The sequence below is a fragment of the Phyllobates terribilis genome, unplaced genomic scaffold (genome assembly GCF_046119375.1).
Source record: "Phyllobates terribilis strain yellow unplaced genomic scaffold, ASM4611937v1 Scaffold_238__1_contigs__length_3037890, whole genome shotgun sequence".
Taxonomy (NCBI): Eukaryota; Metazoa; Chordata; class Amphibia; order Anura; family Dendrobatidae; genus Phyllobates; species Phyllobates terribilis.
This window is the reverse complement of record NW_027362998.1, coordinates 593459-602343: the sequence shown is the minus strand read 5'-3', so window position 1 is coordinate 602343 and position 8885 is coordinate 593459. Positions and strand designations below refer to the sequence as shown.

At 44.5% G+C, this 8885-nt stretch overlaps 1 protein-coding gene across 1 annotated transcript in view; it reads left to right on the top strand.

Annotated features, from left to right (window-relative positions):
* Positions 1-791: 791 nt before the first annotated feature.
* LOC141217360 (uncharacterized) overlaps positions 792-8885 on the top strand; it is a 32024-nt gene continuing 23930 nt past the window's right edge. Inside the window, exon 1 of the mRNA XM_073665787.1 lies at positions 792-852. The gene's annotated coding sequence lies outside the window, so the exon portion shown is untranslated. The remainder of the gene's footprint in view (positions 853-8885) is intronic.

The following is an 8885-nucleotide window of genomic DNA, read 5'->3' as shown; positions in this document are numbered from 1 at the left end:
AGAATAAAGTTTTGAGTTGAAAACTGTTTGATTTCAGTTTGTAATAACCTGCTAATGCTTATAATTTCAAAAATGACCATTTTTTTGTTCTTTATTAAAATGAAAAGGTTGAAAACTCTGCTGTGCATAATAATTTGGAACATGCATTTTGAGTGCAGTTTGAGTTTTTTATTTTTTTAAAAATATACTGTTATCATAGGCAGTTTGTACAAAAACCTTTCAATTGTACTCTAATAGTTATTTGACTGGAAAATTACAATGACTGCAATTCATATAGGTAATTTGGGAAAATCTGAGAAAATATTATTTGCATAATAATTTGGAACACAGTGTAGAATGGTAGTGACCATGTGTATCTATATGTTTTTGGGGGTTACATATAATTTTCTTTATTTTTGAATTAACATCAGTACTGATGTTTTGGTTAGGATGTCCAATTGACATCCGACTCCAAAATTATTGGAATGTTATGTATACATGTTTGTTTGTTTATTTTATTTATTGCTATTCTTTATACTGTATATATATTCCTGGTTTGGCCACGTGTGACCCTCAGGGTGGGCTTATTATACTCTGTACCTAGATCTCTCCACAGCTCCTTTCTGCCCCCACTGTACACAGCAACAACAAAGATTACTAGGAGGCAGAAATCCTCCATCTATTACCCCAAACTGCAGCCTCATCCCCCCCCGTCCTGTCTGACTGTGATGTATAAGTGTAACGCTGCTGTCACTCCTGCATCCACTGAGGCCCCTGATCATGTGACCCCTGACTCCTCCCCTCCTGTGACCTCATCACAGCTCCTGTGCGCACAGAGCAGCCATATATGTGGTGGCGGCTCTGCAGGTGGAGGTATGTGGAGACCCCATTACTGGGCGCAGGGGGCATTAACCACTTCAGCACGGAGACTCTTTTGGGGTCTTGTGTTGCCCCTTTATAAGAATCATAAGGTTTTTGTTCTGTTTCCTGTAATAGATACATACGACCCAACTATGGAGACAGGAAGGGAGGAAACGTATTGTTCTCATAGTACAGGACCCCTTTACTGGCCCCACAGTGTAATGCCCCCATTATGCCCCTTATGCAGGATGTATGATGCCCCACACAGTGTAATGCCCCCATTATGCCCCTTATGCAGGATGTATGATGCCCCCCACAGTGTAATGCCCCCATTATGCCCCTTATGCAGGATGTATGATGCCCCACACAGTGTAATGCCTCCATTATGCCCCTTATGCAGGATGTATGATGCCCCCACAGTGTAATGCCCCCATTATGCCCCTTATGCAGGATGTATGATGCCCCCCACAGTGTAATGCCCCCATTATGCCCCTTATGCAGGATGTATGATGCCCCCACAGTGTAATGCCCCCATTATGCCCCTTATGCAGGATGTATGATGCCCCCACACAGTGTAATGCCCCCATTATGTCCCTTATGCAGGATGTATGATGCCCCCACACAGTGTAATGCCCCCATTATGCCCCTTATGCAGGATGTATGATGCCCCCACACAGTGTAATGCCTCCATTATGCCCCTTATGCAGGATGTATGATGCCCCCACACAGTGTAATGCCCCCGTTATGCCCCTTATGCAGGATGTATGATGCCCCCCCTCAGTGTAATGTCCCCATTATGCCCCTTATGCAGGATGTATGATGCCCCCACACAGTGTAATGCCCCCATTATGCCCCTTATGCAGGATGTATGATGCCCCCCCTCAGTGTAATGTCCCCATTATGCCCCTTATGCAGTATGTATGATGCCCCCACACAGTGTAATGTCCCCATTATGCCCCTTATGCAGGATGTATGATGCCCCCACACAGTGTAATGCCCCCGTTATGCCCCTTATGCAGGATGTATGATGCCCCCCCTCAGTGTAATGTCCCCATTATGCCCCTTATGCAGCATGTATGATGCCCCCACACAGTGTAATGCCCCCATTATGCCCCTTATGCAGGATGTATGATGCCCCCCCTCAGTGTAATGTCCCCATTATGCCCCTTATGCAGGATGTATGATGCCCCCACACAGTGTAATGCCCCCATTATGCCCCTTATGCAGGATGTATGATGCCCCCACACAGTGTAATGCCCCCATTATGCCCCTTATGCAGGATGTATGATGCCCCCACACAGTGTAATGCCCCCATTATGCCCCTTATGCAGGATGTATGATGCCCCCACACAGTGTAATGCCCCCATTATACCCCTTATGCAGGATGTATGATGCCCCCACACAGTGTAATGCCCCCATTATGCCCCTTATGCAGTATGTATGATGCCCCCCCTCAGTGTAATGTCCCCATTATGCCCCTTATGCAGGATGTATGATGCCCCCACACAGTGTAATGCCTCCATTATGCCCCTTATGCAGGATGTATGATGCCCCCACACAGTGTAATGCCCCCATTATGCCCCTTATGCAGGATGTATGATGCCCCCACACAGTGTAATGCCCCCATTATGCCCCTTATGCAGTATGTATGATGCCCCCACACAGTGTAATGCCCCCATTATGCCCCTTATGCAGGATGTATGATGCCCCCACACAGTGTAATGCCTCCATTATGCCCCTTATGCAGTATGTATGATGCCCCCACACAGTGTAATGCCCCCATTATGCCCCTTATGCAGGATGTATGATGCCCCCACACAGTGTAATGCCTCCATTATGCCCCTTATGCAGGATGTATGATGCCCCCCACAGTGTAATGCCCCTTATGCAGGATGTATGATGCCCCCCCCACAGTGTAATGCCCCCATTATGCCCTTTACGTAACACTTGCAGAGGCATATCTAGGTGTTTAGCTCCGGGGGGCACAGTATCTTAGTGGGCCCTTACTGGTAACCCTGATTCCAGCTATGCTGGCGCAGCCTTAGGCCACAGCCCCACTATCAGTATTCGGTCAGTATTTTTTCTCAGGAGTGGGAGCTCCCACTCCTGAGAAAAAATACTGACCGAATACTGATAGTGGGGCCGTGGCCTATTAGTGGGTATAGGAGAACCTCAGCTGATGACCGCGCTGTAACTAAAAGAAAAATCTCCACAAAACCCAACACTATTCCCGCCATATCTAGTGGTAGATCCCAGTACTGCAGGACACACAGAAGGCACAGTACAGTTACAGATAATCACAGCTGACTTTGTTTCTGATGGGAGTCGTTCACTTTTTCATCTTTCTCAGAGAGACATTGCGATTTCTCCCGCCAGGACTCGTCTGCGGAGATTACAGCACAGACACATCTGACTCCTCACCCCCCGTCCCCATCTATTCCCAACCTGCACAATCTCCGCATCCTGACGATACCCCAATGCTGAGCCGCGGCTGCCGTATGTGTCCTTATTACTGCTGTGGTATAAAAGCAGAGATCCTCTCACTGCCCCACATACTAATGCCACCACTATGCCCCTTATATAGTAAAATGTCTCTTTGTTCCTTCACAGTAGCCTCCACACTCTTTAATGATTCCTACAGTAGCTCCCACACTGCATAAAGCCCCCCACAGTAACTCCCACACTGTGTATAGGACCCCATACTGTATGATGGTCCCCCAGTAACCTTCAAACTGTATAATGGCCCTCGCATTTGCTCCAACACTGTATTATGGCCCCCTCAATGGATCTGATGCTGTATAATGGCCCCCACATTAGCTCTCATGCTGTATAATGGCCCCCGCATTGGCGCCCCTTCATTAGCTCCCACACTGTCTAATGGCACCCACATTGGCTCCCACGCTGTCTAATGGCCCCCACATTAACGCTCATGCTGTATAATGGCCCCCACATTAGCTCTCATGCTGTATAATGGCCCCACATTAGCTCTCATGCTGTATAATGGCCCCCACATTAGCTCTCATGCTGTATAATGGCCCCCACATTAGCTCTCATGCTGTATAATGGCCCCCACATTAGCTCTCATGCTGTATAATGGCCCCCACATTAGCTCTCATGCTGTATAATGGCCCCCACATTAGCTCTCATGCTGTATAATGGCCCCCACATTAGCTCTCATGCTGTATAATGGCCCCCACATTAGCTCTCATGCTGTATAATGGCCCCCACATTAGCTCTCATGCTGTATAATGGCCCCCACATTAGCTCTCATGCTGTATAATGGCCCCCACATTAGCTCTCATGCTGTATAATGGCCCCCACATTAGCTCTCATGCTGTATAATGGCCCCCACATTAGCTCTCATGCTGTATAATGGCCCCCACATTAGCTCTCATGCTGTATAATGGCCCCCACATTAGCTCTCATGCTGTATAATGGCCCCCACATTAGCTCTCATGCTGTATAATGGCCCCCGCATTAGCTCCCACGCTGTATAATGGCCCCCGCATTGGCTCCCACGCTGTATAATGGCACCCGCATTGGCGCCCACGCTGTATAATGGCCCCCGCATTAGCTCCCACGCTGTATAATGGCCCTCGCATTAGCGCTCATGCTGTATAATGGCCCCCACATTAGCGCTCATGCTGTATAATGGCCCCCACATTAGCGCTCATGCTGTATAATGGCCCCCACATTAGCTCTCATGCTGTATAATGGCCCCCACATTAGCTCCCACGCTGTATAATGGCCCCCGCATTGGCTCCCACGCTGTATAATGGCACCCGCATTGGCGCCCACGCTGTATAATGGCCCCCGCATTAGCTCCCACGCTGTATAATGGCCCTCACATTAGCGCTCATGCTGTATAATGGCCCCCACATTAGCTCCCACGCTGTATAATGGCCCCCATATTAGCGCTCATGCTGTATAATGGCCCCCACATTAGCTCTCATGCTGTATAATGGCCCCCACATTAGCTCTCATGCTGTATAATGGCCCCCACATTAGCTCTCATGCTGTATAATGGCCCCCACATTAGCTCTCATGCTGTATAATGGCCCCCACATTAGCTCTCATGCTGTATAATGGCCCCCACATTAGCTCTCATGCTGTATAATGGCCCCCACATTAGCTCTCATGCTGTATAATGGCCCCCACATTAGCTCTCATGCTGTATAATGGCCCCCGCATTAGCTCCCACGCTGTATAATGGCACCTGCATTGGCGCCCACGCTGTATAATGGCCCCCGCATTAGCTCCCACGCTGTATAATGGCCCTCACATTAGCGCTCATGCTGTATAATGGCCCCCACATTAGCGCTCATGCTGTATAATGGCCCCCACATTAGCTCTCATGCTGTATAATGGCCCCGGCATTGGCTCCCACGCTGTATAATGGCCCCGGCATTGGCTCCCACGCTGTATAATGGCCCCCGCATTAGCTCCCACACTGTATAATGGCCCCCCACATTAGCTCCCACGCTGTATAATGGCCCCCACATTATGGTCTCTGTCTGTCCCGTTCTGTGGGCTGCTACTTACACAGCCCTGATATATGACAAAGAGCTAAATAGAAGATAATAGAAACAGCTAGTAGGTGCGCCCCTTGGAACGTCTTCTCTGCTTTTGCCTTCTCTCCTTTTGGGGTCTTGTCTATACTGAGTGTATGTTCAGGGGCCTGCACCTATATTTGATTATCTATATGCACATACTCTGGCTGTTTCTATTTAGCTCTTTATCATATACAGGTGCATCTCACTAAATTAGAATATCATCAAAAAGTTAATTTATTTCAGTTCTTCAATACAAAAAGTGAAACTCTTATATTATATAGAGTCATTACACACAGAGGGATCTATTATATAGTCATTACACACAGAGGGATCTATTATATAGAGTCATTACACGCAGAGGGATCTATTATATAGAGTCATTACACGCAGAGGGATCTATTATATAGAGTCATTACACGCAGAGGGATCTATTATATAGAGTCATTACACGCAGAGGGATCTATTATATAGAGTCATTACACGCAGAGGGATCTATTATATAGAGTCATTACACGCAGAGGGATCTATTATATAGAGTCATTACACGCAGAGGGATCTATTATATAGAGTCATTACACGCAGAGGGATCTATTATATAGAGTCATTACACGCAGAGGGATCTATTATATAGAGTCATTACACGCAGAGGGATCTATTATATAGAGTCATTACACGCAGAGGGATCTATTATATAGAGTCATTACACGCAGAGGGATCTATTATATAGAGTCATTACACGCAGAGGGATCTATTATATAGAGTCATTACACGCAGAGGGATCTATTATATAGAGTCATTACACGCAGAGGGATCTATTTCAAGTGTTTATTTCTGTTAATGTTGATGATTATGGCTTACAGCCAATGAAAACACAAAAGTCATTATCTCAGTAAATGAAAATAATTAACAAAAAACACCTACAAAGGCTTGCAAAGCATTTAAAAAGGTCCCTTAGTCTGTTTCAGTAGGATCCACAATCATGGGGAAGACTGCTGACTTGACAGATGTCCAGAAGGCAGTCATTGACACACTCCGGAAGGTCCCAAAGTTTCAATTTTCCTTTCGAAATCAAGGTCCCAGAGTCTGGAGGAAGAGTGAAGAGGCCACAATCTAAGCTGCTGGAGGTCTAGTGTGAAGTTTCCACAATCAGTGATGGCTTGGAGAGCCATGTCATCTGCTGGTGTAGGTCCACTGTGTTTTATCAAGACCAAAGTCAGCGCAGCCATCTACCAGAAAATTTTACAGCACTTAATGCTTCCCTCTGCCGACAAGCTTTTTGGAGATAGAAATTTCACTCTCCAGCAGGACTTGGCTCCTGTCCACATGGCCAAAAGTACCAATACCTGGTTTACAAACAACAGTATCACTGTGCTTGATTGGCAGCAAACTCGCCTGACCATAACCCCATAGGGAATCTATGGAGTACTGTGTCAAGAGGAAGATGAGAGACACCAGACCCAACAATGCAGAGGAGCTGAAGGTTGCTATCAAAGCCACCTGGGCTTCCATAATACCTCAGCAGTGCCACAGGCTGATGCCTCCATGCCCCATTGATGCAGAAATTGATGCAAAAGGAGCCCGACCAAGTATTGAGGCATTTACTGAGCAGACATTTCCGATTTTAAAATAATTTTTCAAGCTGTTGTTATAAAGTATTCTAATTTACTGAGATAATGACTTTTGTGTTTTCATTGGCTGTAAGCCATAATCACCAACATGAACAGAAAGAAATACTTGAAATAGATCACTCTGTGTAATGACTGTATATAATAGATCCCTCTGTGTGTAATGACTCTATATAATAGATCCCTCTGCGTGTAATGACTCTATATAATAGATCCCTCTGTGTGTAATGACTCTATATAATAGATCCCTCTGTGTGTAATGACTATATAATAGATCGCTCTGCGTGTAATGACTCTATATAATAGATCCCTCTGTGTAATGACTCTATATAATAGATCCCTCTGTGTGTAATGACTCTATATAATAGATCCCTCTGTGTGTAATGACTCTATATAATAGATCCCTCTGTGTAATGACTCTATATAATAGATCCCTCTGTGTGTAATGACTCTATATAATAGATCCCTCTATGTGTAATGACTCTATATAATAGATCCCTCTGTGTAATGACTCTATATAATAGATCCCTCTGTGTGTAATGACTCTATATAATAGATCCCTCTGTGTGTAATGACTCTATATAATAGATCCTCTGTGTGTAATGACTCTATATAATAGATCCCTCTGTGTCTAATGACTCTATATAATAGATCCCTCTGTGTCTAATGACTCTATATAATAGATCCCTCTGTGTCTAATGACTCTATATAATAGATCCCTCTGTGTCTAATGACTCTATATAATAGATCCCTCTGTGTCTAATGACTCTATATAATAGATCCCTCTGTGTCTAATGACTCTATATAATAGATCCCTCTGTGTCTAATGACTCTATATAATAGATCCCTCTGTGTCTAATGACTCTATATAATAGATCCCTCTGTGTCTAATGACTCTATATAATAGATCCCTCTGCGTGTAATGACTCTATATAATAGATCCCTCTGCGTGTAATGACTCTATATAATAGATCCCTCTGCGTGTAATGACTCTATATAATAGATCCCACTGCGTGTAATGACTCTATATAATAGATCCCACTGCGTGTAATGACTCTATATAATAGATCCCTCTGCGTGTAATGACTCTATATAATAGATCCCTCTGCGTGTAATGACTCTATATAATAGATCCCTCTGCGTGTAATGACTATATAATAGATCCCTCTGCGTGTAATGACTCTATATAATAGATCCCTCTGCGTGTAATGACTCTATATAATAGATCCCTCTGCGTGTAATGACTCTATATAATAGATCCCTCTGCGTGTAATGACTCTATATAATAGATCCCTCTGCGTGTAATGACTCTATATAATAGATCCCTCTGCGTGTAATGACTCTATATAATAGATCCCTCTGCGTGTAATGACTCTATATAATAGATCCCTCTGCGTGTAATGACTCTATATAATAGATCCCTCTGCGTGTAATGACTCTATATAATAGATCCCTCTGCGTGTAATGACTCTATATAATAGATCCCTCTGCGTGTAATGACTCTATATAATAGATCCCTCTGCGTGTAATGACTCTATATAATAGATCCCTCTGCGTGTAATGACTATATAATAGATCCCTCTGCGTGTAATGACTCTATATAATAGATCACTCTGCGTGTAATGACTCTATGTAATAGATCACTCTGCGTGTAATGACTCTATGTAATAGATCCCTCTGCGTGTAATGACTCTATGTAATAGATCCCTCTGCGTGTAATGACTCTATGTAATAGATCCCTCTGCGTGTAATGACTCTATGTAATAGATCCCTCTGCGTGTAATGACTCTATATAATAGATCCCTCTGCGTGTAATGACTCTATATAATAGATCCCTCTGTGTCTAATGACTCTATATAATAGATCC